Here is a 20,446-nt window from a genome sequence, read left to right on the forward strand (position 1 = left end):
GCATTCTGATTTTTCACACTCGTGTGCCAGCAAACGCTTTGCCTCGTTACTCCAAAACCATGGCCCGCTCTTTCCAAGTGCACAATCGGTCACGTTAATGAGATGCACAAGAATTAGAGTCTCAGGAGGGTTTGGAGGAGAAACCGGTTGCCTTGGCCGTACAGCCTTAAAAACGAGCAACCTCTGAACGGGACCGCTGAGACGCCTGACGATCACAACGCCGTGTACCTGTACTCTGAATACATAAAGGTACTTTAGCTCTGAGAGTGCTGTGATAAAATCAGTGTTGTTTCCTTAATCACACTGATGCGGGCTGCTGAGGGAGGTGGACGGAGGTCTGGGACACGCCTAAAAACACGAGATGTGTTTACGAGCAAAGATTGAGGTTATTTCTATTACTAGCCTCCCCTGTGTGTCTGCGTCCCCTGGCACTTGGTGATGAAAGAGAACTAGTTCACCAAAATACAGCGACGACTCTGTGTTCTGCTTTGAGATTTATCACCGTGTTCACTTGCACGGGCACTCCTTAACCTTCGAGTCTAACCGAATATCGACTCCTCGGTGAAAACGGTTGTGTCGGCGAGCGCACGAGTGCTCGCGCTCATGTTGACGTTTCAGGAACTGTGTCTCGTTCTCTCTCTGTCTGTGTCATTGTGTCTCTCCAGGCTCTTCATTAGTTTCTGCCTGGGTACTAATGAGTGATACCTGAAACCTGCCAGTGGCCTCGGTCTATCCCTCCACCCAGCAAAGGGCGGCCTTCGGTGGCAGCGTCTCAACGCTTTTTTCAGAAGTTGGCTAGCTGCCTGCTGGAGCCGGTGGTGCTAAGGTGTATTAATGAGCCACTGAGCCAACCTTGTGTGTGTGTGTGTGTGTGTGTGTGTGTGTGTGTGTGTGTGAGATGACTAAAGAGTCCTCCGGCTGCCACTCCACATTCCCCCCTCCCCTCCTCCTGATTCCACCATCCAGGGATCTATTCATTTTTAATCAGGTGAGTATCCCAGCTAGAGTCCTTGACTGTTGCCAGAGAAACCACTTGCACAAATACACGCAGAGAAACACACATACACACACACCCAACTCATTTCCCTATCTGCTCTGATTCACACTTTTACATTTGTAATCCTCGCTAATTTGTAATTTTGCTTCTGCGTGCTCCCCTCAAGAGAGAGAAACTAATTTCAGGAGTGAAAAGGGATTATCAGATGCAAACGAAATCTCCCCACCTCTCGACAAAGATACCGATGTAGACAAAAAGTGTCTCAAAGCCTGCTTCATCCTGGATGGTAACTCTCAAGGAAGAAGCAAGTCAACTGCTGCACTTGCAATTACTCCTTATCAGCAGCGGGGAGCGAACTTGACAATAGCAAGAAAACGCTGAGCTGTGACGGATCATAAAACACAGGCAGACGTGAGAGCGGAGAACGTAATCGGCTTCCTCGATTTGCTTTTTGGGAATTTTGTTTACGTACTAATGTATGAATAAGAGGCCAGGTGCCTAAAGAGAGTGTGTGTGTGTGTGTGTGTGTGTGTGTGTGTGTGTGTGTGTGTGTGTGTGTGTGTGTGTGTGTGTGTGTGTGTGTGTGTGTGTGTGTGCGCTCCACATAGAGAGCCGTTATAGCAGAGGAGTGTTATTACATTCATTAAGGCGCTCACAGTGGCTTGCTCTTCTCAGCTGTGTGGCGACTCAGACCTGTCAGACGACTAATTCTCTTCACATTTTTACTTGCCTTGTTGTGTTATTGCCAGACAAAGCAGGGGACCCTATCATATTAACCTACCCACCTACTCTCACACACTCACGCTCACTTTGACTGCAAAAATGAGCCGAAGGAACAATGGAGACACACACAGAAGAGGAAAAGATGGAAGAAGGGGGAAACTGTCTATGCTGGGAGACAGCTGGCTAAAGCCCGGAAGACAGTAAATTAGCCTTCTGATTAGATTTGAAAAGCTGCAAAGGAAATGAACATAATGCACCCAATTAAAAGAAAAGACAGCCATAAATACCGAGTGTCAAGCAGTTGTTATTTCTGCCTTGAATAAAGCTCCAGAGAGTGACAATAACAACAACGCTGTCATGTACTTACCACTCTGGCATCATTTTATGCTGTTACGATCCATATTGCTGCATCTGTCAACTTCACCTTTGATGTCAGAGCTGAATCAAACCAAGTTTGGAGGTGATGAGGAAAAGTAGATAACAAGCCAGACCATAATTGGTCCACATGTCTTTAAAGCCTTGTGTCATGAAAGGGGACAGAAATCCGAACCAGGGAGCAAACACTGGAGCCCCGGAGCTATCCGGGCATTATAGCCTGGAGCCGTCCTCCCATTACGGCCTCAGCCCTGCAGAGCTTCAAAGCCACAGCACTTTTGTGGCCGCAGAGAGGATCCCGGTGCCAGGTGGAGCGGCACGAGCCAAGCCCAGAGAAAAAGAGAGTAAATAAAAATAAAGACTAAATGCTCAAAACGGTGCTGTCCGGCAGGCAAGCGATAAAAACTAAAACCTCACTCAAGGATAAGTGCCATCTTTAACATTTGGCAGGAGCAGCGCTCACCAGTGTTTCTGTAACTAAGCACTCGGCTCGCACCCTCGGGCTTGAGCAATTAAAGACACACTCACTGAGACTCATCAATAACAGAAAAATTGAAGAGAAAGAAAAATCGCGTTACACATGAAAGGAATGCTGAGGAGGCAGGAGGTGGATCCGGGAGGGAACTCACTGGCTGCCTGTTTTATAATGATTCGGATCATTTTGCTCTGTTTTTCTTGCTGTTACACCAACAACGTGGAAGCTTTTCCTCTGTTGCAACGCCCTTAATGTTGCATGCTACATGACATATCTCAAGCCTGCAGAGCTGGAGCTCGGGCATTTTCTGTCTTGTTTATTGCTTCGGTTTAAACTCTGGTATCAAGTTTCTTTGTGCTGCTGCTGCAGAAAGCCAGATGAGAGCGTGGCTGGTTTTGAAATGAAACAGAACAAGCGAGGCTATTTATAAGAAGCAAGCAGATAATTGTTGAAAAGGTTAGAGAAGCCACAGCAGGTAACAAGTAGGCTGCGTGTTGATGCACACAACAGGATGTCAAGGCACCATAGTGATGATGTTGCCAGGTAAGGCGAGGTCAAAAAGAGCAGTTGTTTTAGGAGTTACTGAAGTGGAGCTTTGTCAGAATCAATACACCCAGAGCCTTAAACAAGAAGACAGCGGCCACGTTATCGAATTAGAACCAACACTTCAACATTTCAGCTTTAGTGAAGAAGTACTGCGACTGCATTTATAAGGAAAGAGCACATAACGGCAGCAAAAATGCAATGTTTTCTGCCACACTAACATCACGTAATTGTAAAAGGAAGAGACAGAAACAAATGTGGGCTCAAATATCAAACAGTAGGATTAGAGAAATGTTTGAAGTGTGACATCAAACACACATGAGCATAAACTGGAAAACTATGTAAATGTTTTCTTTGTTTATTCTGTGTCTATATAGAGCAACATTTTCCAGGCTTTCAGAGACAGACTCGCATTCTCAGACAAAGACGCAAAATCGATACAGCAGAGCGAACAAACTGAACCGGGGAACGTTGCGGTCATCGTAACAGACATGTTTAAATACTGTGTTTATTGGACACGTTTGTGGCATAAATACACAAATGAGTAGCAGCGGGGGAACTCATTTATTCACCCATTCATTTCTTTCCTGCTCAAACTCATTCACCCACACATCCGTTCCTTCCTCGCTGTTCTCGTCTGTCGGTGTCTCTTCTGCCTGCGAGCCTCGCTCGGCAACCCGAGAATCCAAGGTAGCCAAACCTAAAGGACCTACAGGGCCGTGCATCATTTAATGACAGAGGCTGAGAGATGCCTGACGGACTGCCAAGTCCCGAGACGTGCTGCGTGAGTCGAGCACAAACACTCCTCCGTAGTGCGGACATGCATTCGCACATGTACCCATCGTCGGCATGTAGGAGGTGTGCGTGCTTGTGTGCGTGTGTGGTTGTGTGTCACGTTGGTCCTACCGAGACAGAAATCTTGCGAGTGTATATCTCGGTGGCGCCATACGGGACAAAGAAAGGGTCCAAGCTCAGGCCCCCCCTGAGTGTGATGATGAGGTAGGAGGATTCAGGATGACACGGTCCAATTTGGAGGTTTAGAGAAAAATCAAGCTATGAATAATGAGAACATGATCATGGACTAAAGGATCTACTGACTGGATATTGCATCAACATTGTTTTTAAAAGCCACCCCTTCTCGTCTTCTGCCCTTGCCTTCCCACAGAAACGAACGTTTGAGTGAACAAGCAAATGAAAGTAAATGCTGAAGCCTGGCCTGAGCTCTGAATGTCACAGTCAGTCACTGCAGCCTCCCTCTAAGTGATGCAGACAGAGCCCCATTCTGATTGCCTCACCAGCAAAGCCAAGGGGTGAAAAACATTTACATGCAAATACAAATGACCCACTAGCTACTGTGTGCACGCTAGCTATGGTATTCTGAATGCACAGCAACTGCAGAGAAACCCGGCATAGAGCCGTTGCCAATCATCAGCTCCATTGTAGCACGCAGGCTTTAGAAGGAGGTGTTATGTGTGTAGGATATCAATTATTTTGCTTTTGTGGCTTATTGGTTTGTTACTGCTATTGTCACTGCTTCTCATATCAAGCGAAATGAATGTTAATGAATTCCGACCAGGACTACTGCATTAACAGATTTGCTGTGAAAAAGCTTAAATCCATAAATCATTTTCCACATAACTCCTCGGTATACAGACCGTCTACCATCCCCACAGAATCCACTCATCTCTGACAGCGGTGGCTAATACCGTGTAATCAACCATCCACTTTCAGCTGGAACAATTGTAATCCATAACCCATCATAACAAACATGCCTCTCTGTCACGCTCAAGTGGTTAAGTACCAGGGGACAGATTGCCGGTGGACGGGCCGAGTCTCCGGGGGTCTTGGACGAGGGGAGACCCTGGCTCTCGTCCTGGCTGTCTCACACGGCTGGGATGCTTGGATCGAGGACCCGCCTGCTGTCATCAGACCTGTTGCCTCCAGATGGGTCCCAGTCTGATTCTGCGATTTCTGTCCTCATCCCGCCTCCACTCCTTATTTCAGCTCTTCTCATCCGAGACATCCAACTCGACCTTGCCTTGATCTTTTCAGCACTTATTAACAAAGCCCCAAATCATCATCCTTTTTGTTCTTTAACCTTGACATTCAGCTTTGTTAGCTCTGTGTGAAGCTTTCATCTCATCTCTCCCTCATTGGATCAACTTCCTTGGCCAAAATCTCCAGTGCGTGGGGGTGTTTGTGAGCGCGTGCACACATGCATGACGGTTGGGAGACGAGCAGACGCACCGCACAGCAAGACCTCTTTGATTCAGCACAGCAGAGACCCACAGCAAGGCTGTACATTAATTGGTGCTTCTGAGCCATTAATTTAGGCAAGTATGTTGAAGGACCCACTTTGCCTCCACTTTCCAAGAGCAACACAGGCTGAACAAGCCTCCTCTCAAGACCCTTCAACTGTTTTCCACCTCCCCAGCTTCCCCACATACCTTGCAGTGCAGCTCCATCCATAAACCATACCCTGCCCTGCCTCACTCACTCCCCACTCTCTCTTCATTTCACCATTACTGAGCGAGGAGAGACAGCAGGTCACAGTCTCTGCTCCGTCCCCTCCACCTCGCCAACTGCCCTCCGCCCGGTGCCAGCGAGCCATCGTTTTCTTTTTGTTTTTTCAGCATGACTGATTCCCTCAGGTCACCGAGCACATTAAGCTGTTAATTACCTCAAAGCACAAAACAAGTGGCAGCTTGGCAGCACAACGAGACATTAACTTTTTTGTTTTTTTAAAGAGTACAGTCAGAAACTTAAAACCGCGATGCTGGAGAGACCGGAGCAACACGAGCAAAAAAACCCAAAACAAAACAAAAAAGCTGCAGCAACAACAGCCGTAAACAACTCTGTCAGCAGCAGACTCAGACAATGCCGACGTGAGAACACTGATTTTATTTTTGCTCTTCCTCCGCAGCCATAAAACAACCAGATAAAGTCATTTGGGCTGGAAGTTCCCCAAAGAAATGAATCAGCCATAAAACAGCAGCGGGATAATACCAGCCCGGCCCGCAGGGCACGCTTTTTTCAGATTCACGCTGTGCCGATGCGGGAAATGATTCAGGATGTGTGTGACCGGCATCCTCTTCACCGTGTCTGCAACCGCACAGTTGTTAAACTGTGCCTTATTAGTTATGCTCTTCGTTATCATAGCAACCTAACAAGGGAGATCTAGCCAAGGAGGTGTACAACATGTGTCTGTGAATGCTATTATAGAAATGAGTGTTGCTATTTTTATCACATCAGAGAAGAAAAATAATATAATTGCGGCATTGCTGCTGGCACTGAATGTGGTGCTCTTTGCTTTGGGCCTGTGGAGGCTCGTTTCTGAGTGGGAGTCTCAGTCGGCTGGTCGTGTTGTATTTGGGACCAGAGACCCTCAGTTTCTTCTCTTGCTAAAAAAAAGGAGGCTCTGTTGACACAGAGACGTCAGGAGTGTGAGAGTAACCCAAAGAGTGTGTATTCATGTCTTTGTGGGGACCAAAAATTGGACGTTTACTATACTTATGGAAACCAAAATCATGGTCCCCACAAGTTTGAAGGCATTTTTGAGACTCAAAGTGTGGTTTTAGTGACAGGATTACAATTGGGTTATGGTTAGGTTTAGGGTTTCATTTTGCATGGTTAGGGTAAGGGGCTAGGGAAAGCATTATGTCAATTAGATGTCCCCCAAAATATATGAATGCAAAAAGGCTGTGGAAAACACTGAGCTCACACACACACACACACAAATTGTTTATTTGCATCGGGGAAGCAAACACCGGTGTCCATCTTCATCGCGTCTGTCTGCCTCATCTTTCAGTCCTGGATCGCTCCTGGTTCTGTTTACAATTTACATGTGACAGTGTCTCTTTCTCACTGTTGCAGATAATGAAAGAATCTGCTGCTCGTACCTTATTCACAAACAGGAAAACACACACACACACACACACACACACACACACACACACACACACACACACACACCCCCTTTGGAGATACAATAAGCCTGTATGGGATGGCAGCTTTGCAATGGGAAGCATCTTCATTCAGCAGCCACTTGGCCTGTAGTGATAGCTGCTGCATTCTTTGTTGCTGCCATACTGCACAACCTCAGGCTTACACAACACGATCCCACTCCGACTTCTTCTCGGGGACATTCTGTCACAGCTAAAGGGCACGGGAAAAATCCTGAAATTAAGACTTTACAAATTCTGAGGAGAAACTGGCTCGCGGCTGCAGATGAGAGCGGCTATACGAGGCAGACTTTTCAAAGAACACTGAAAAACCACTTATTATTGACTCTATCGAGCTTCACTTCTTTGAACACTCATCTACTCTGGCTGCCTCGGCTTATTTGCACTGGATGCATAAGAGACGTGAAGACGGGGAGATGAGAGCGAAAGGAAGACGGGGCTGGAAAAACAAGTGATTAAAAGATAAAAGGGAGAGAGCAGATGATGAGGGAGCAGCGGTGTGTGATTAAATGGCAGTGGTGGTCCCATTGGGCTGTGGGTCTTATTGCATTTTAATGGGGGGGCTGGATGATCTTTGACCCTTTGTGAGGCAGTGGTAACACCTTAGTGCAGATCAAACTGCCAGCCTTGACAAACCCCCAACCCATGAAAGGCAGCTGGGCACTGAGAATGAGGTGTGTGTGTGTGTGTGTGTGTGTGTGTGTGTGTGTGTGACATTGAGAAGCGCGCGCGCAGGGTCACAAGCAGATGTGTTTATCCTGCTGCTATGGCAACTCCAGCAGTAGCCTTGGGCAAATAACAACAAGCAAAGCAATGTGTGTGTGTGTGTGTGTGTGTGTGTGTGTGTGTGTGCAGGAGGGAGAATTTGAGATGACAGGATTTTCAAAATACGAGCAGCATGATTAAATATAAGTTTTCAATTCATACACCTCCTGCCTGCACCCCCACTTTCTCCCTCCCCGGTTGCTGGCCTGCCCCTCAATCATCAGTCCCTTCTTTTCACCTTCTCTTTCTCCAGCTCCACATGCTAAGTGGGAACATTGTTACGGTCAATTTGTCCCATTCAGGGTCCCAGTGGGCAGTGTCCCTGCCCTGACAGCCTGCAGACGGAGACCACACTGCCTGAGAGGCCTTGACATCAAGGTCCAAAGGAGACTTAAGAGCGAGAGGGGGAGGAGGGGGGTGACGAGAGGTAATGGGGGGGGGGGGGGGGGGGGGGTACTCTGAAGAGAAAGGAAGAAGAAAAAGAGACCTGGGTGCCGGGTTTAGCATGAGCCCCCCGGACCGTGCAGCTCAATAGTATTTCGTCTTATTTCATCTGTCAGGCTCACACTAGATTGATGTAGGTGGTGAGAGCTTTGCTCCCTCGAAGGATGCTTCGAATAGTTCTGCTAGGCTGGCAAAAACCCAAGAAGATGTATGACAGCCCAAACAAACCTGATGACACGATCTGGATTATTTATTCAGTTTATGAAACCTGACATCAGAAAACAGCACCACTGTCTAACCAACTGGAGTATTCCCAGTATCACTGCAGGTCTTTACTATCTGGGAGAGGGCAATGCCTGGAACTGGTTATCAATATCATTCGAGAAAAATGGCTTGGTGTTGTTGTTGTTTTTTAAACAGGTAGCCCTCATCGTGATGGTGCACACGGATAATCATCTGTGCCCTTTAAAGAACAGATAATAGATGCAGAAGAACAAGAAGAAACCCTGGCAGTAAGGAGGTCTAAGAAGGCTTTTCAAATCCTAGTTTCTAATCACAGATTTCAGGTTTCTACAAATTTCTTTCTGCAGTCAGATGGAATGAATGTAAAAATAAAACCTTGATGAGGTAAGACTTAATGCCGTAACATTTTCCTCAGCCAATCTGGAAAACAACGCTTTGTCTGACTAATCTATGTTTTTGATTTCTATGCTGGAGCAGACCCAGTCTCACAGGTGACGTAACCCCCCCGGCGGGGTGCTGGAGGAAGGTGCAGAAGAGGGATTAAGTCACTGCATAAAGGCACCTGTTATTTTAGCACACAGGGTGCAACACTTGCCCCGAAGCAAGGGGTGCAGAGCGGCTGTTGGTGTCAGAAATGAGGCACAAACAGGGCACCCATTCAAGCCAGGCTGGACAGTGCTGAATCACACTTGTATAGGGCTCAGACACACTGACTCACACACATGCCCTCACAAAGTCCATACACAGGAAGGCAGACACAATATGAAGAACACTGGTCCTTGTGGTTCTCTTTGACAGACATAGACAAACTCTCATTCTGCCTCCCTCTTTGACCTGCACACACACAAACAATTCCCATAACTAAATTGCGATTCCGACTCCAGGCCGCGGTGGATCTGTCGAGGGCATGCGTGCATGGTGGGATATTGCAGATCTCCCTAAATTAGCTAACTTTATAATAAATCACTGGGCACTGCTAGCCAAGGATTAGCCAAGCTCCAGTGAGCGGTTTGTTAAGCTTCGAGGAGAAAACGCCGCCAAAAACTGACATCAGCACTGGGACCTTGGAACAGTCTAACCCCCTGCCTCGTTTCATTTAGCCTTGTTATCTGAGTTCTCCATTGACAAAAAAAAAAAAAAATCCTGCTCCTACGTTTGGATCTAACTCGAATCTATTACTTTTTCTTCTGTTGGGGTTTTTCCACTAATCACTTTTAGTGCTCAGGACATCAGCTCCAACATCAGGCACACCATTTCATCAATCGCTTTCCTTATGTTTGCCTTTTATAATTTTTTGTGCTATCTTGTCCCCCACTGAGTCATTTCTCTTGGAAGGAGCAATGCTTCCTACTGTCTAGTTATTTATATACTGAGTGAGGAAGCATTTATCCCCCCTTCACTGCATGCACAAACTCCTCGGATTCAGCTTTGCTCAGGTAGCTCATTATGAATCCCATCAAAAGTCACTTTTGTGAAGCTGTTAACGAGTTCAATCTAATTTCTTTTTCAGTAATGCTTACGGTTATATTAGCCTTATCTGTCGGAAGCTCTAATGTCTGTCTCTTAATAATTTTCATTCCTCAATCTTGTTAACAACCTAAATTTTGATCAGTTTTTCCATAAACACGTCACAATGCTTCTCTCCTAAACTCTCACAGGGTGTTTGGTCCATGGCTTCCAAACAAATAAAACCTGTATCCATTACAGATCCTATCACAGCGGTATTTCCTCTGCCGCCTGTTTATTAATTTCCTGTGATAGCATTTGTCTTGTAATTACTGATTGTGTGATGGGCCTTAAAAGGGATGTCAGCACTTGAGAAAAAGAGGACAGCTCCCACTCTGTCACGTCAAAGATGCCTCGACACATTAGAAGGTTTCCAGTTCACGATCATCTCTGCGTCCTTTTCGCCACAAACTTGTATATCCCTTAAGAAAGGTCTGAAACAGACTGGTGCAGCAGGATGTGAGCAGCAGGGACAGAGGAACTGTGTGGATCCTGCGGCAGCAACCCCGAGCCCTGGCTGTCAGAGTGGGTGACAGCCCGGACTCGAGGAAGAGGAATTAAAGAGGCTCTTGTCCTCGAAGGCTGATTGACAAGGTAGCGACAGAAAGGTTAGTGGAGGTGCTGGTATTCTCTTAGCTGTGCCTACCCTCACACTGGTCCGGGGGCACTGTCTCACTCTTTCAAGATGTCTCTCTTATTCTTCTCTCCCCTCACTTACACCAGTGCTTATTATAGGAATGCCTCGACCCTTGGGGACTGCACTTTCCAGTCCACAAACCTCAGCTTTGGACAAAAGGAAGCTGAAAAGCAATTTGAATTTGAAACAGGGACCGCAACAAAAACACTGCCCCCAAATGGGAGAACTTCAAGATACCAGGAGCCAGCTACTGAGAAGTAGTGGTCCTTGCACAAAAGCAAAAATGTGATTCTGATACTATCCAGCCAACTAGCCCAATGTACTGTAAAGACAGCAGCTACTGCAGAGGGAGGGGGGGGGGGAGAGAGATGACAGAGCTTGAAGGCAGGAGTGGTGGACATTAGGGGCCCAGCGGGTAGGACTTCAGAACAGACCAGCAGCAGATAACATGCAATCACACAAATCCCACTCACTGCACAAACAAACCAGTTCACAGAGAGGGGCCGTCTGACCAATCGGGTTCACTGTGCGTCCACTGTTCTGCAACTCTGGGTTTGGAAATGATGTTTTGTAATTGAGCCTTACGCCAGAGTCAAAGAGGATAAATCAAGAATTCACAATGAACCCTCCGGGAGAACCTGTTTGACTGAGCTGCACTGACACCTCATCACGATGCAATTAGTCAAACCTTAAGGATGAAAATCCATACCGATGGATGGAAGGTGAAGCGCCTTCGGGCTGCGGGCAGCAGAAATCCGCCTGTTTTGTGCGTAGCTGCAAGCTACGCAGTATGATATTTGTACAGTGAGAGCGACTGTAGCGCTGATGCACAGAGACCAGGTTAGCCCGGTCCTGTGGGTCGGCTCGGTTCTGATGAGTACATTTCTTCCTATAATCATTTTTCCCCGAAAAGCGCTTTTTGGCGTCAAAGCGCCACAAAAAGCGCACCACACCTCACCTCCACACCGGACAGCTCGGTCCACTTACCTCTCACTATCAGGGACAAGAAGAGTGAAAGCAGCGCGAGTCCGTTGTGTCTCCTCACTGGGTACAAAATATCCGAGAGCGAGCTCGTTACTGCGTTACCAGATCCGGTGGAGGGCTTTGGAAACTACTCCTCCCTGCCGCACCTGTCTCTGGCAAACGCTGATCTCGTACGCTGGCCTGACATCCCCCAGACAACTGTCCGAACCCCCTGCTAGTGTGAGCGCACACACGGACACACACACACGGGGCACCACCTGTCCACGGTGCAGAACAGCCCACAAAGAGCTCCTATGTCGCGCGGCGACACATGGCATTCCCCGTTAGTGTCTGCAGCAGCACTCCCTCACAGCCGTCCGAAATCTCCCCCCGAGGGACGTGGACGCGCTGGGAGCAGTGGGTGGCGAACAGGAGAAAGCGACAACGGGCGTCCGGCACAGTGGCACAGCAGCTGCGGCGTTTGGGACTGACATCTGCCGCTCTCAGCCTCGCGTCCTCACAGCAGTGCGCTCTCCTCCGCGCCTCTCAGAGAAAGAAAGGACTTTTCCTCACCGCCTGTGCGCCACACCTTCGCGCAAAGCCGGGCTCGGGGTCCAGCGCAAAGTCCCATTCATCCGCTGATCGCGAACAGTTCCGCTCCGTGAGCGGCACTCTGGAGCTCCGGTGGAGTCGGAAGACCTCGGCGTTTCTTCTAGCGGCAGTGTGAGCTACAGCATCTCCGGCACTGAGCCTGTTAGAGCCAAAACCTGAAGCAGAATCATGCAGCGAGTGGAATGGAATTGATTAATGACTAATTGGGCTTAAACGGTGAGGCAAGCCCAAAGCCTCCGAACATCAAAGTCAGGCAGCTGTTTGGGGCATGCGCGCTCCTACAGTCAGCTCAGTGTTAACTCAGTTTCACGGTGGCAAAGTGATGACTGATTAGTGGCGCTAGGCACGAGTTCAAACTCAACCTGAGGCACGCACCTGACAGAGCCCGCCGTTCTTTACTCCAAGAGACCTTTATTCTGAAACACAAACAACAGAAGGTTTGGAGAAGTTCCTCACGGTTCCGCTTACTGTGCTGACGTTAAGATGAAACAACGAGGCCGATTCAAAGCCGTTTCCTGATAAAGATGAGCATTTATTGCTCTCCTCTCTGTGGAGCAGTGTGGAAAGTACCTGAAATAGGCTTCCAGGGAGCAATAAAGCGGATCCAAATAGCCTACCCGAGGATGCATGTTGATCACACAGTGTCCCAGTGTCATCTATTCCCAACATGCGCGAAATTCACCACATTTAAACCTCGAAACAAACAGCTGAAAGACATTAAAATGCAAAAATGAAATCATCCCCTATGAAAAGAAAGTTGTTTTCTATTAAAAAAAACAAAAAACCTTTTCAAGTGGAAACAATTTTAATAACAGTTCCTAAAAGTGCTGCTCACTGTAATTCCAGAAAAGCATTCAGCAACTTTGAGCAGTTTCCATGCTGAGTTTAAGCTCTTTCTGTATTTGCATCTTCTCACTGAGCCTAAATTAACACAATAGAGGAATAATTCCGTCTCATTAAATCTCAATAAGCCTCCAGTCAAATCTAATTGTTCCTCAGCACAATTTGGGGTTTGTGTTTGAAATGAATGTGTAACCAGTTGTGTTTGTTCAAGTGACACTGATATAAACAAGCAGGACTTTGAAAGGGAGCGGTGAGAGCCGGCAGTGCTGTTGCTGTGTTAAGTTAAAGGAGTTTAAACCTACTGGACCTTTCAGTGAAATTGCTTGGAGCCAAAGCTACTTTTAAGCTTTCATTCATGAATAATTAATTGCTGAAATAATGACTTTCGCAGGCTCGAAGGCTCATGTGTGTAGCTCACTCTCTTTAGCATCTTAATAAATCTACTGCAAGTGCTCTGACAGCCTTCATACAAGCTGCTGATCACACAGCAGAGCCTCTCCTATGAGGGAGATAATCAAATAGCCATTCAGATTAAGATAAACTGTAATAAAGATTTCATCATCTCTGTTACTTTATGTAAGCAATACTAGTTTTTTAGTGGCAGATGTTGCTGCAACATGAATTTATCCCTTTTCTAAATCCACTTGCGTTCTGTGACTTTCACAGTATTGTAGGACTTTGCTTTGCTTGTTTGGTTTTTTGTTTTTTCTTATCTTCATTTGCACAGCCAGAATTTGCTTGCCCCAGCACTGTAATACTTATTAACATTATTTATCCTGCTTACTTTATCATCCCGTGCCGTCTGTGACTTTGTAGCTTCTGCAATTAAAACTTGAAACTTGTTTGTGTTCTCCACAAGAGAGTTGCTGAATGTCTTTGTACAGGTTGACTGCGGTTACAACAGAGGACACCTCTTCGACAGCGGTATCATTACTCAGGCAGACACGGTTTCCAACACTGGAATAATGATGAGTTCTCCTCAATCTCTCCAATTTTTTCTTCCATCCTATCTCCTGCAAGCCTGCATGTCTCATGTGTCTATAAGGACCTGAACTAACAACATGCAGTCAGTGCAGCAATTTGAGTACCTGAGATGAGTGGCCAAGTGACTTCACAGAGTCAAATAGAGGAAAAACCTTCATTCCACAAGGATTTAAAATGCCCGTGTCCTTGTGTACACTCCTCAGAGTGTATGCAGTACATGTGTGGATATGCACGTGTGTGACCCTGATTCTCCACCCACATCACAGTTGGACAGCTTTTACTTAAATACTGAAGATACAGCAAAATCAGATTTAATAAATATTAACACAAGAAGAGTCATCGAGTCAATAAAATGTCAGAATAACATTCATTGGTTCTAACTACTGCTTGTATTAACCTTCATAAGCTACTTGGTATCAGCACAACCCAGACCACATTAAACTGAACTGGTTTTTTTTTTATATCTGGCTTCCAAGATGTCAGACTTTCTTGTCATCTTTTAAAGTTGTCTTGAGCAATAGTTCTCCAGGCTTTCTAAAGTCTTTCAAAGATTATGCACTGCACTCTGATACGTGTCTACACGAAACAGACAACTTAGCAAAGAACCAGTTTTAAATTGTAAGACCTGACACAGTACCCGAGAGACGCATCTGGACCTTCAGCTGATCCACCTACTGTTCATTGAAGCGTCATCAGAGGTACAGCACACAGCAGGTGGCTCTGTCGTGGCCCGGGGATCTTGGTGATCTTCTTAAACTTGATGGAATTATGATCACAAAGAAGTCTCATCAGATTTTGATCATCCTTTTTCAAAGCACTCTTGTTCTTCAGGAGACTGTGGAGACCACGAACATTAGGTCTACATACTTTCTTTGTCGCTCAAGGATAGGTAACACTGGCTCCTTCAAACATAACATCTCCTAACCTACGGGAAACGTGAAAATCTAATGATGTCTCTCGTTCACAAACTTCCTCTTACTACTGCTGGCAGTGGTGTTCTACTACTCTAATATTAAAAAGCTCTCCAAAACCTATTTTTTTTTTTGTTGTTGTTGTTGTTTTTAAATCCCCAGATTAGCCCTATTATTCTGTTTCCAGCTACTTTGCATAGAAATGATTCAGGACACAGAAACTTTGAGCCATGTTCAACAAAAGAACTCATACCGTTTCATCTCCTGTCAAAGTTTGTGTGCCGACAATAAATAAATAAATAAATATTCGTTTTGTTCATCCTCTTCCTTTCATCCCACTTGGTGTGTCAGAGCAGGAAGGCAGTAGACCTGAGCGTGATAAAAAGAAGAAGAGCTACCATGAGAAAGCCAGAAAGCTTTGCAAAAAAAAAAAAAAAAAGAGGAGGAGAAAAAATACAGCCTTTGATGGGGAATGCACTTTTTAATCTTTCAACATGGGGAAAAGGGGAAGGGCAGCACAGTCCTCCCCCTTGGGTGTTTCTGTGTGCACGTTAGAAGCAGCTAAGAGGGGATATGCTGATGCCAGAGTTAGATGAACTCTTCACAGGGAGAGCTTTTGACTGCTAAGTTCTTTTTCAGCAGAAATGTGAATGCAAAAGAAAGAAGCCTCATTCTCCAGGGTGACCATTTTCTGTCTTACCAAAGTAGTCACACGGTTCACACAGTTGCGAACAAAGACGCACAGATTACATGCAGGGCTCATGTGATCAGACCCAGTAACCTTAGAGCAGTCATTCAGACTGTTCCGCTGAATCACGTCTGGACAGTGAATTTTATGGTTTTGCACTTCCATGTGCAAGATCCCGAGGAATTCATTAGTAATAAGAAAAAACTATGAATCATTTAAAGCGACAAACAAACCAGTTAGATTTGACTTGTAGCGAAAACTGCAGTATTTGACCTGCTTGAGTGATAGCTGAGGTTTAAGAAGTTAACTGGAAGTGCAGCCATGTGTTTCTGGTTACTTAGCATATGAAAAACAACAAATCGAATCTGTGTGACAATGACGACTCACACCTGGAGTTAAAATCACCAAATACAAATGGAAAACATAGAATATCCCCGATTTCTTCATTTTTATTTTCCCTTTGTTCCGTTTTATAATGCTGCACTGAACAGAATGCAGAAAATGACCTTGGTAGTATGATTCACACTGTGAGACTGCGTCTACATTCATATGAAATCATATAAAACATCAACGCAATGAGCTCCGTTTTCTCAGCATGATATATAAACAGAGAAGCAAAGGGTTTAGAACAAGAAGCGTTTGTTGAAAGCAACAACAAGTCTTCTTCATAAATGATGGAAGGATGTTTGCTCAGCTTATGAATCTATGCAAAATGAGCAACCACTTTATATTAAATCGTATTTTTATTCATTATATATTATTCCACTTGCCAGCTCTGCATTGAGTATAAAAATAATTGTAATGGTACATGATCATATATAAGTTTTAATAATCTCTGTATTTGTTTTTAATATGCTGTTTTATAGACTAGTGTTAATAAACTTATTATCTTGGTGTGAATTAGTTGGGAGCAATCTAGATGAGCGTGGCAGCAGAGGCAGCCATCAGTCTGTCAGCCTGAATGATGAAGTAGGGCGGTGATAAGGTGGAGGAAATGAGAAGTTTATAGAGAAGAGAGAAGAAAAGTACATTTTTGCTGCCAAGAGGTTTGAAGACAATATTATTGCAGAATTCTGTGGAAAGGGATAAAGAAAACGCCTCAAAAAATGACAGAAAAAGAATGGGATCAATACCGAAATATACTGATGTGTCTTTTACTTTCGCAGAGGTAAAAAAAAGAAAAGCTGGGAATATCGATGTTTTGTGGAATCCTGCGTTTTGCCTCACCTAACCGAGTCAGAGCAGACAGCAGCTCATCGGGCCTTTAGTTTGGGAAGAGGTCACAGTAATGTGCCATCCCTGTCAAAACGCATACAATCACAACACTAAAGAAGCATAAATATTTCAGGGTCAGCCGGCTCGTTGCGTGTTTCCTCACCACCTCCGCTGTGGCAGCTGACCCGCTGTCAGGGCTCTGGGGTGAAATAAGCTCTCCAAAATAAACAGGGGAGACCCTGAGAGACAGCCGTGGGCATTCAAAAAGCAAGTCATAAAACACAGTGTGAGGAAATTGTGCAGCCTGACTGAGACTACCTGTTGGTCGTCGTAAGATACAGCTGTCTTTTGGTTTGCTGCTTTCCATGTTGTATGCAGTGACCTGGTTCCTCCTATGTTCTCCAACTGTGGCTACAAATCTTTTAGATTATGTTTTTTTTTTAAGGGCTGCTAGAGGTTCCCCACAAATCACTTTTCCAATATTCTTTAAGCTGAAGGCACAACAGTCATAAAACATCTGTAGCCAGTTAAGTTGTCCTCGCTGGGCAATTTTACTCAGAAGATTAAAGGCCGTTAGTCTTGGAAAAAGTTAATGCTCGAAGTTAACGATCTCTGTGAGTTTTCATTTTCAGCCTCCACCTTCTTGTAATATTCAGAACAGATAAAACAATGATGTAAAACTCAAGCTAGACAGCAATAATTGTAAAGATGGTGTCTAATATCATCAGACTAAATGAAACCACTCGTTATTATTTGGAGGACACATCTTTATACGGGCCTGCTCAGTGTTGTTTTGTGATTCCAGCCTCTCATTAGTCTGCTTCTTAGCACTCCTAGTGCTATTTAGCTGATGTAACTGATGTTACTGTAGTATGAATCTTTGCAGTATATGTTTGGAACGTGGTAACCAGGTGTGCTAGTATCAGCTGACAATAACTTAGCACTCTACCCACTAAACTGATGACTTTTGGCTTGGAAAAACTAACATGCTAGTGGGCAACATGATCAGTCCAAAACCACTAAGCGACATGGCACTAGCTTCATCCATCTTTTTTAATTGTCTATGGATTCACCAAATCACTGCACCTGGGAAATACACTGCAGTGTTTGTATAGATAATGTATAACTGAAGCTGACAGCTGGCTAGCTTCAGCTTCTTTTGCTTCATTTGTGCCAAAAGCATTAAAATGATAATTAGCTTTTCGTGAGCTCAGATTACAAAACTTCTTCATCAGGGCCAGAAGGCTAGCTCCCCAAAGCCCTAGCTGGCTATTCAGAAAGTGACCAAAAGGTTGCTGTAGTTGTTACACAGGTTAATAATATTATGTTAATAAGTAAGATTATGATGGGCTTAAAGGCAGATTTTCTTACAGCTGACTAGCTAGCTGTTAAACAGCTAGCTGACAGCTAGTTGTTTAACCTTGTCTTTATGCTAGGCTAAGCTAAAATTACTGTTGATTTTGCAGCAGTGAACAGAAAAGTTGCCCTATCAGCTTTAATATCTATCACTGGAAAATAAAGAAAGCAAAAAAGCGCTTCATGCAAAGGAGGTCGAGCTACTCTGATCAACAAAGTATGGTAATAATAGGGTTGCCAACCGTCCCTTAAAATACGGAATCGTCCCGTATTTCGAAACAAAAGTACACGTCCCGTATTGAGCTAATAAGGGACGCACTTTGTCCCGTAATACAGTGAGAATCAAAAGTAGTCTATAACTTTTAATGGAATTAACGCTTTGTTTGAAAACATAATTCCCAGCCCCTCTCCTGCTTTGTGACCAATGAGCTGACAGCACACTTACGAGTATGACAATTCAGATTACCACTCATCTCATTGGTCGAGGAAAGGTCGCTTACGGAGAAAATACCGGAAGACAACAAATGACCACAACAAGAAGCATGGCCAACAGGGAAACAAACGCAGACACTGCGGTGCAAGTCTCGGACGACAGTAAACCTAAAGCTGGGCAGACACTGTGCAATTTTTTTCAGTCACGTTATTCAGCTCCTGCTCAAACTGCACGATTGACTCGCAGTTGGTAGGTCACGATGCAGGTCTCACACTATACGGCCCGATGCTCTGATGCGACCTGAGTGCTCACACTGTGCCTCCATAAAATGAAGGTTATAACAGAAAATCTGTCGCGCTCTCTCTCTCCGTCTTACACTCACACAGACACACCACCACCATCAACTTTGCTAAATTGCTAATGAAAAACATTGATCGGGCAGCTGTGACTGAGCAGCAATGTAAATCCAACTATTTTCACGGTTGTTGTGGTCGTGATAATTTTGTGATGCCACATCGAAAAGGCTCGGATGAGCTTTCCAAAGTTCTACAAGTTGTGCCTCCATCGCTTGTGTCCAGATCACAGGCTGCACAGCCGTGCTGCTCCATCTTTTACACCAACGTTTACGTGTTTGCGCGCGAGCAGTGTGAGCGGCTGTGGTGAGACCCTCACGAGCGATTGATGATCGGGAGCTGGTCGTGAGGTGTTAATCACTTCTCGTTACCCCACGTATACTACACGATGCACGATGAAGGCCAAAATCGGTCCGATCACTCAAAAATCGGCTCAAAATGGGCCTAAAACTGCACAGTGTAAGCCCAGCATTAGAGCAGCAATGTTTGTTCCCCTCAGAGAAAGGGAAGAATGGGAAAAGGAAAACACCTGGCTGGAAAAAGTTAATATGGGCATGTGCAGTGAATATCAGCGCTATGTGGCCAGAAGTGTGATAATATAATTTATTTTGTGTAATAAACAACTGCAAGAATAGATGATTACAACAAATAGATGACTAATACATAAAAGTAATACATAGATGAATAATGATGATGAGTTATGATGCGTAATCATGGGAACAAGCGGGTTTTCAAACAGGAGCAGCTGATTAGCATTAGAAAAGCTGAAATAATACCTCAACTGAAGCCAATTGTACTAAATGCACTAAATGTGCACTGTTACAAGAATGTTTTTCTTTCTATTGTTTTCTATTATTTTAAGTTAAGCAGGACAGAGTTCTTTTAAAGAAAGATTTACTTATATTCTCAAAAGTTAAGCATGACAGGCTTCTGTTTAAGAAGGAGACCTGTTTTATCGTGTTAATGTTGTCATTTTGAGCTAAAAATAAATGGCTAAATGATCATTTGTTTCACATGTGTTCATATCACAAAGAATACACATCTACTTAAATCAAATTCAAGTCAAATGGTTAAAAAAAATAATTTCACACACAAAAAAAGAGCTAGAAAATTCACCACACTGGGAAGGGTGAAGACAATTGGGTCGCCCGGCCCTGGCCACGAGGTGTCCCTTATTTATTTTTCAGGGAGTTGGCAACCCTATGTAATAATAAATATGGTACTCACAGAAATCTTCTTCAAGGTCAACTTACTGTCTCTTTATTACTTTAACCATGACAAGTTCACACTCTGACGCATTATCTTTGGCTTGGTTATGCTTTATTAATGTGCTATTGGGAAGACTGTAGTAAGGTCCAGATCAACTTTCACCCTGCAGATGATTTGTCGCCGTGTTGCATGTTACTGATACCTTTAGT

At 44.9% G+C, this 20,446-nt stretch overlaps 1 protein-coding gene across 1 annotated transcript in view; it reads right to left on the bottom strand.

Annotated features, from left to right (window-relative positions):
• Window positions 1-12,586, bottom strand: part of sema6bb (sema domain, transmembrane domain (TM), and cytoplasmic domain, (semaphorin) 6Bb) — a 133,614-nt gene extending 121,028 nt beyond the window's left edge. The window contains exon 1 of the mRNA XM_085264104.1: window positions 11,658-12,586. The gene's annotated coding sequence lies outside the window, so the exon portion shown is untranslated. The remainder of the gene's footprint in view (window positions 1-11,657) is intronic.
• Window positions 12,587-20,446: the final 7,860 nt, after the last annotated feature.

Source organism: Mchenga conophoros, linkage group LG23 (assembly GCF_057382185.1).
Source record: "Mchenga conophoros isolate Kocher_MC1m ecotype Shallow Benthic linkage group LG23, M_conophoros_male_GT1.1, whole genome shotgun sequence".
Classification (NCBI taxonomy): Eukaryota; Metazoa; Chordata; class Actinopteri; order Cichliformes; family Cichlidae; genus Mchenga; species Mchenga conophoros.